Here is an 8,170-nt window from a genome sequence, read left to right as displayed (position 1 = left end):
CTCACTGACTCCTAATGGATCCCTCCTGAAGACTTGTCCGGCAGTATTCCCCGCTGTCCTCTCCTGCTCCTGCTCAGGGCACACCTTGGGTTGTATGGGGTTCCTGTTCAGCTCAGAGCCCTTGGCCCAAGGTCAACCCCCCCCAGACTGGGGGGCTTCCTCAAACTCCTCGAACAACTCCTCCCCAGTTGGCCTACCCTGGGTATTTAAGGAGGCCTGCCGCCTGCCAATCCAGGTTGGGGATTGGTCAGGGCTCCTTAGAACACCCCAGACAGCTCCACCCTTCTTCACCTCCTATCTAGAAATACAGTATTTGGAAACCCATCGGACTGTTTACACGTTGAATTATAAAAGCAGCAGTGTTCTGTCACATTAGCAAACCTGTGAGATCAGCAGGTTTGTCGCTGCTTTTAAAATTCAACATCTAAACAGTCCATCGGATTTCTATATACTGTATTTCACCTTATAAACTGCTGTTCCTGTTAAAAATAACTGTGGATTGCAAAACTCCGGTGGGTGTAACAAGATGTCTGCTTGCCCCCTTCTCGTGTATTGCTACTGTGGAGGAGTGTGGGGTGTAGCAAGATGGCGGCGAAAGAACGTCACTTCCGTTACCAATTCTGACGGGTTGCCTAATCTGATGGAACTGTTGAACTGAAGCCAACCCCTGCCATGAGTTCTCTTACGTCCAGAAAGTGTTATCCTCCTCCTCCTCAGCCTCTGGGGGGCACTGCTGCGCCTGCCACTCTTCACCTCTCTGGTGGTCAGATGGGGGTGCTGGCTGGAGAAATACTTTTTTTTCTTTCTTTCATTCTCTGCTCAGATTGCCCGGGCTCCCCTGCTGTCCGGGCCCAGTACAACAGCGCCAGTTGTACTGGATTATCAGTGGCCCTGGTCCTTCAGACTTTAGGAGGGCCGGAGTAGGGCCAGTGGGAGTAGAAAACGTCCTCATGTCCAGCTGGAGTAAACAATGCCCTACATTTGGTTTCAGTGATTGGAATTGTGCCCTTTCATTTGTGTCAGTGGGTATCAGTGGAAGGAATTGTGTCCCATCGTTGATGTCAATGGGAGAAATTGAGCCCTCTCTTTGGTGTCAGTGCAAGGAATTATGCCCCATTGTCGGTGTCAGTGGATGGGATAGTGCCCCAAGGCCCGGATAAAGGCTAGCAAAGGGCCACATCCGGTCCCAGGGCCACAGTTTGGAGACCACTGGGTTAAAGAATGTGAGGACGAGTTAACAATGTTTTGTAAAAAGAAACAAAGTTACCCAAAATATAATTTTTTCCTGATGAAGGAATATATATGGATAATTCCGAAACATGTTGGGCTATATGCAAGAAATCCCTATTGGCTGACCACAGCATGACTCTGGCAGTGTCTGGGCACACTTGCTCTCATTGGGTTTGCCTACAGATATACTGTAATCAAGTGAATGCCACCAAGTTAGAACAAAGGGGTATTGTATCGTTAATAGGTACCATCATCCTTTGAATGTATAAAGCAATATTTGGTGGAAAGAGAGGGCAGCTAGGACCTCTCCAATTAAGTCCCGCCTCTTTCAGAAAAAGGAATTTGGGACTATTGCGGTACCAAAGGAATATAGACAAGAATATATATAAAAATCTTTTAGTTTATTAAAGAATAAGACATTAAAAAGTCCAAATAAGGACACAATTATGAGTGGACAATGACATAATACAAAGAAATGTTTACAGCAATGTTGACAAAGGAATTTATGTTAATAATGCCCGCACAGGTAAATGAAGGCAGGTTATCTAGTAGTTGCGGACGTAACCTCTACAGTTTCGCGGTCAAGCCGCTTCTTCAGGAGGCGTCTTAGTACATTTTCTACAGGATAAAGAGATCAACATTACAAAAAATGGCTACATATTTAAGTAAAAAATATAGCGATGTATAAACATACAAAATATTGACATTGGAGAAAGTAATCATTGGTTAATGTTGCACTCACCAACCTTGGCCCACAAAGAGCTAGAACGACACTGTGAGACGCCCACAACGGGCATTCCCCCGGGGGCGGGCAAGGGGGGCACTTAGGATATACTATTATAAAATAAGAGAATAAATAGTTGTAAACTAAGGGTTCTTAAATAAGAGAACCACCTCAGTGCATGGAGTGAAAATGAATGTGGTGGGAAAGAAGGGGGAGGAGGGAAGGAAAGAGGGAAAAGAAGGGAAGGGGAAGAAAAAGGAAAGGTGGGACGAGAGGGAAGAAGGAGGACTGGGGCAATGGGACGGAGGAAGGAGGGGGGGGGGAGAGAAGGGCAAAGGGGAGAAAGGCACACACCCAGCTGACCAGCATCCCTTTTGGAAGCCCGAAAGTAACCACCATACGGGGGGGACATTACCATGTTTCTTCCCCCTCTATATCTCTACTTAGCTATATTTTTTTTTTATATACTTGGAAGCATTTTTTCCTTTTTGAATCTTTCAGCCAACTATGACACAAATATAATGCCATATGTTTATCCTTAAAGGCTTCCTGTGATGGCATATATGCCTGGTTAAAGCGGCTGCTGTTTCCCTATCATGTTCTCTGGGTGTGGATAGCCATCGAGCCTGTTAAAACTTTAACATCACAGCAACGGTGGGTACATACCCCCCAAGCTTCCTCATGAATACTATCTTCATTAATGTGGCGGGTTCCCCTTGTTTGTCTCTTCTTGTCTCCCCTCCCATTATCCCCTTATCCTCTTATCCTCCCCCCCCCCTCCCCCCCTCCTTGTTTTTTTCCCCTCCCCCTCCTCCCCTTTTCCCCTTCCCTCTCCTTTCTTCCCTTCCCCTCCCATTTATATACAGCTGCAGTGCTCCCCCTCACTCCTCCTGTCACACACAGCAGGCACGGAGTTCAGTGTGAAATGTTTGACCGCGCTGCGACAAAAGTCCCGCTCTCCTCCTAGACCAACTCGTGTGATAGATGCAGTGTTCTGTCTATCACACGAGCTGGTCTAGGAGGAGGGCGGGACTTTTGTCACAGGCAGCACGGCCGAACATCTCACACTGAAATCCGACCGTGACTCAGCGGGAGATGCTGTGTGTAATCCAGCCAGACACTAACTGTAGTGAGACTGCAATGATGAGCACGGTAAGGCTGCAATTATGGGCACGGTAAGCCTGAAATGGGCAAGGTAAGTAGGGATGAGCTTCGAGTTTGAGTCAAACCCATGTTCGACCATTCGTCAAATTGCGAACGTTATGGGCCATTCACGCCAAATTCGAGTGGCGCATCACGACCCATAATTCACTGCGGCATCGCAGTGTACAGATGGCGCTATGATTGGCCAAGCACGCACTATGACCCGCATCTGTACAGAGAGCCGTAATTGGCCAAAGCCAGGGTGGCTTTGACCAATTATTGCTCAGGGAGTTTAGTACACGTCCAACACTATATAAGGCCGCCTGCGTGGCGGCCTTGTGTAGTGTGTTGCGGCGGCGGAGAGATAGACAGAGAGACAGTGTCATTTGATTTAAGTTAGATAGAGTAGGCAGGCGAGTCAGTTAGCTGCACTTACAGTGTATTGTGTATATATATATATGCATCCTTGGTGTTATATATATATATATATATATATATATATATATATACACACACACTGTATTCAGTTTAGCTAGATCCATTCCTGTTATTCTCTTCCTACTGACAGGCAGGCAGGTGTTTTTACAGTATTTACAGCTACCTGAAGAAAATTTCTGGTGTTCTTCTGATCCTATTAGTACCACAGGCAGGCAGCTGCAGTATTTACAGTTGGAGTAGTGTGTCTTTTGCACAGTGTGCACCTAAAACTACCTGAAGACAATTGCTGTTGTTCTGATCCTATTAATACCACAGGCAGGCAGCTGCAGTATTTACAGTTAGTGTACTGTGTCCTCTGCACAGTGTGCACCTAAAGCTACCTGAAGACAATAGCTGTTGTTCTGATCCTATTAATACCACAGGCAGGCAGCTGCAGTATTTACAGTTAGTGTACTGTGTCCTCTGCACAGTGTTCACCTAAAGCTACCTGACGAAAATTGCTGGTGTTCTTCTGATCCTATTAGTACCACAGGCAGGCAGCTGCAGTATTTACAGTTAGTGTACTGTGTCCTCTGCACAGTGTTCACCTAAAGCTACCTGAAGAAAATTGGTGGTGTTCTTCTGATCCTATTAGTACTACAGGCAGGCAGCTACAGTATTTACAGTTAGTGTACTGTGTCCTCTGCACAGTGTGCACCTAAAGCTACCTGAAGACAATAGCTGTTGTTCTGATCCTATTAATACCACAGGCAGGCAGCTACAGTATTTACAGTTAGTGTACTGTGTCCTCTGCACAGTGTGCACCTAAAGCTACCTGAAGAAAATTGGTGGTGTTCTTCTGATCCTATTAGTACCACAGGCAGGCAGCTGCAGTATTTACAGTTAGTGTACTGTGTCCTCTGCACAGTGTGGACCTAAAGCTACCCGAAAGCAATTGCTGTTGTTCTGATCCGATTAATACCACAGGCAGGCAGCTGCAGTATTTACAGTTAGTGTACTGTGTCCTCTGCACAGTGTGCACCTAAAGCTACCTGAAGACAATTGCTGGTGTTCTCATAATAATAATACTACAGACAGGCAGTTGATTCTGCTAGCTGCAGTATCAGTATATATATATACATCCCAGCTTTTGTGCGGCTACATCTCACTGCAGGCCATTAGTATGTCTGGAAGGCCAACAAGGAGAGACAGACAGTCACAAGCCAATAAAAGAGGGCAAGCAGGCTCTGTGTCTAGAGGCAACAGTGCTGGTCGTGGAGACGGTGCATCCTCATCAGCACGTGGCCGTGGGACATGCTTGTCCTTTTTTTCGGCAGCTGGCCTTGTTGAGCCGCAACATGCCGAAGACTTGGTAGAGTGGATGACCAAGCCGTCCTCATCCTCCTCATCCTCTCTCACCCAGGCTCAGGGTACTTTGTCTGGCATAGCAGCTGCCAATGCGGCCTCTTCCCTCGGCTCAATGGCATCAGTCACTCCTTCCCTAGCCCCACCATGTCCTCCTGAGGAGTCCCCTGAACCATTTGACCACAATGTTGGGTACATGCACCAGGAGGATGCCCAACGTTTTGAAGGCTCCGTTGATGGTACCCAGCTAGAGGAAGGCAGTAACGTGAGCCCAGAGAGAAGGGGTGCCCAAGAAGGACAGCAATCTGGCAGTCATGTTCCCCCAGCTGCAGCATACTGCCAGGTTTGCTCCAGTGATGAGGAGGGAGGGGATGATGAGGTCACTGACTCCACGTGGGTGCCTGATAGGAGAGAGGAGGAGGAGGAGGCACATCTCCAATGAGACAGGATTCCCTCCAGGGGCCAGCTTACAGGCAGCACACTGACTGCATCACACCCCAAAGCTCCGCATGTGCAGGGTGTTGCTGTCTCTGCGCGTTATTCCAAAAGTTCTTTGGTGTGGGCCTTTTTTGAGATGAGTGCATCAGATCCCACTGCTGCTATTTGCAACATATGTCTCAAGCGTATCTCACATGGCCAAAACATCACCTGCTTGGGCACCACATGCTTGACCAGACATTTGTCGACCTGCCATGCAGTTTGTTGGGAAGCGTACCTAAAAGACCCACACCAAAGAACAAAGCGGACCTCTCCTTGCTCCTCATCAGCTGGGATCTCCAACCCCACTATACTTCAGTCTTCTCTGAAACCTGCACTGAGAGGAATAAAGGTGTAGAATTAGGTGTGTCACAGCCAAGTACTTGTGGGCAATCTGCTATCGGTACACCGACGTCAGATTGTACCAGGCAAATTTCCCTGCCCCAGCTGCTGCACCGCTGAAAGAAGTTTGCTCCCAGCCATCCACATGCCCAGCGGTTGAATGCTAGCTTGGCTAAATTGCTAGCACTTCAACTGCTGCCTTTTCAGTTGGTAGAATCTGCCCCCTTCCATGAATTTGTGGAATGTGCAGTTCCTCAGTGGCAGGTTCCCAAACGCCACTTTTTCTTACGGAAGGCGATTCCGGCTCTCTACTGGCATGTGGAAGGCAATGTCTTGGCCTCACTGGACAGGGCGGTCAGCGGTAAGGTGTATATTACTGCTGACTAATGGTCCAGCAGGCATGGATAGGGACATTACCTATCTTCACTGTGCACTGGGTGTCTCTTCTGGCAGCTGGAAAGGATGCAGGACAGGGTGCAGTAGTGTTGGAGGCTGTTCCGCCACCATGCCTCCAAAATTCTACTAGTGGTGATTCTGCCACACCTCTCTCCTCCACCCCCTCCTCTTCTTCTTCCTCCATGGCCTCTTCCTGTGCTGATTTGTCCTTGGAACCAGCAGTGCTCCGTAGGCGTTCAAGGGGCTACGCAAGCACACAGGCAAAAAGATGCCATGCTTGAGCTGGTGTGCTTGGGGGACAGGAGCCACACTGGGGCAGAGATTCTGTCAGCTCTGCAGGGTCAGGTTTAGACGTGGTTGACGCCATGCCAGCTTAAGCCAGGTATGGTGGTTTGCGACAATGGCACCTACCTCCTCTCCGCCCTCCGACAGGGACAACTGACCCATGTGCCCTGTTTGGCTCACGTCCTTAACTTGGTTTTGCAGCAGTTCTTGGGCAGGTACCCGGGCTTACAGGATGTCCTGAGGCAGGCCAGTAAAGTCTGTGTGCATTTCCGGAGGTCATATAATGCCAGTGCTTGGCAGGCTGACCTCCAAAAGGAATTTAACCTGCCCAAGAACCACCTAATTTGTGACATGCCCACCAGGTGGAACTCTACGTTGGCCATGCTGCAGCAGCTGCACACGCAGCAGAGGGCCATCAATGAGTACCTGTGCGACTATGGCAGCAGGACAGGGACAGGGGAGCTTGTTTTTTTTTCCCCACGCCAGTGGGCTATGATCAGGGATGCATGCTCTGTCCTGTCACCATTTGAGGAGGCCATGAGGATGGTGAGCAGTGACAGTGCATGCATCAGTGACACTGTCCCTCTTGTCCACCTGTTGGAGCACACGCTGCGTGGAATAATGGACAGGGCAATTGAGGCAGAACAGAGGGATGAAGAGGAGGACTTCCTTACCTCTCAAGTCCCCCTTTATACAGACAGTGTTCCTGCGTGCCCGCCAATCACACAGGAAGAGGAGGAGGATTGTGTCAGCATTGAGGTGGAGCCCAGCACTCAGCATCAGCAGCAGTCTTCAAGAGACCATTTACAGTCCGAAAAACAACATGGACTTGTACGTGGCTGGGAGGAGGTGGCTGCGGATCATGTCGTCCTTAGTGACGTGGTATCAAGGGGAGGGATGATTACTGGCTGGCAACCCTCCTTGATCCACATTACAAGGGTAAGGTTGCGGACCTTATCTTGCCATCGCAGAGGGAGCAGAGGATGAAACATCTTCAGGAGGCCTTGCAGAAAGGTTTGTGCAACGCGCTTCCAGAGCCTGGGAGGTTACAATTTCCTGGTCCTCCTGGACAACGTATTGCTGAGGCTTCGGTCAGTCACAGAAGGAGCGGTAGAGAAGGTGGCTGTCTGACCGATGCGTTCAGACAATTTTTTAGTCCGCAGCCCTAAGGTCTGATCGGTTCCAGCAACCATCGCCAATGTCTGATTCACATGGTGCAGGATTACCTATGGGCATGATCAGACTTGGACACCTTTCCCACCAAAAATCCTCTGGGTTACTGGGTCTTGAGGATGGATCACTGACCAGAGATTGCACAGTATGCAATTGAGCTACTGGCCTGTCCTTCATCCAGCGTTCTTTCAGAACGCACATTCAGTGCTGCTGGAGGCTTTGTAAACGATCACAGGGTGCGCCTGTCCACCAAAACCTATTGATTTTTTTTTAATGTGAGATCCCTTCAAGACTGCTGATGCTGAGTGACTATCCTGTTATGCTGAGTGACAATCCTCTTCCTCCTCAATTTTCATGCTGATAGCTTGTAAGAACATTTTTGATTCTGGGAACCCACCACCAGTGGCCAAGGCCCAATTTTTCTGCCCCTGTTTAACAGGGGCGTGTAATTACAATTTTTGATGCAATACTTTGCAGCAGGGCTCATTCCTGAGCTCCAACTATAGCATCTGTGAGGGCTTAGAGTGTTGTGGCAACACCACCACCAGCACCACCACCACCAAAGGCCCAATTTTTCTACCACTGTTCAACAATGGCATGTAACTACAATTCTTGATC

This window comes from Aquarana catesbeiana, linkage group LG09, assembly GCF_042186555.1.
Source record: "Aquarana catesbeiana isolate 2022-GZ linkage group LG09, ASM4218655v1, whole genome shotgun sequence".
NCBI lineage: Eukaryota > Metazoa > Chordata > Amphibia > Anura > Ranidae > Aquarana > Aquarana catesbeiana.
The sequence above is the reverse complement of the archived record's forward strand: the minus strand, read 5'-3'. Positions refer to the sequence as shown.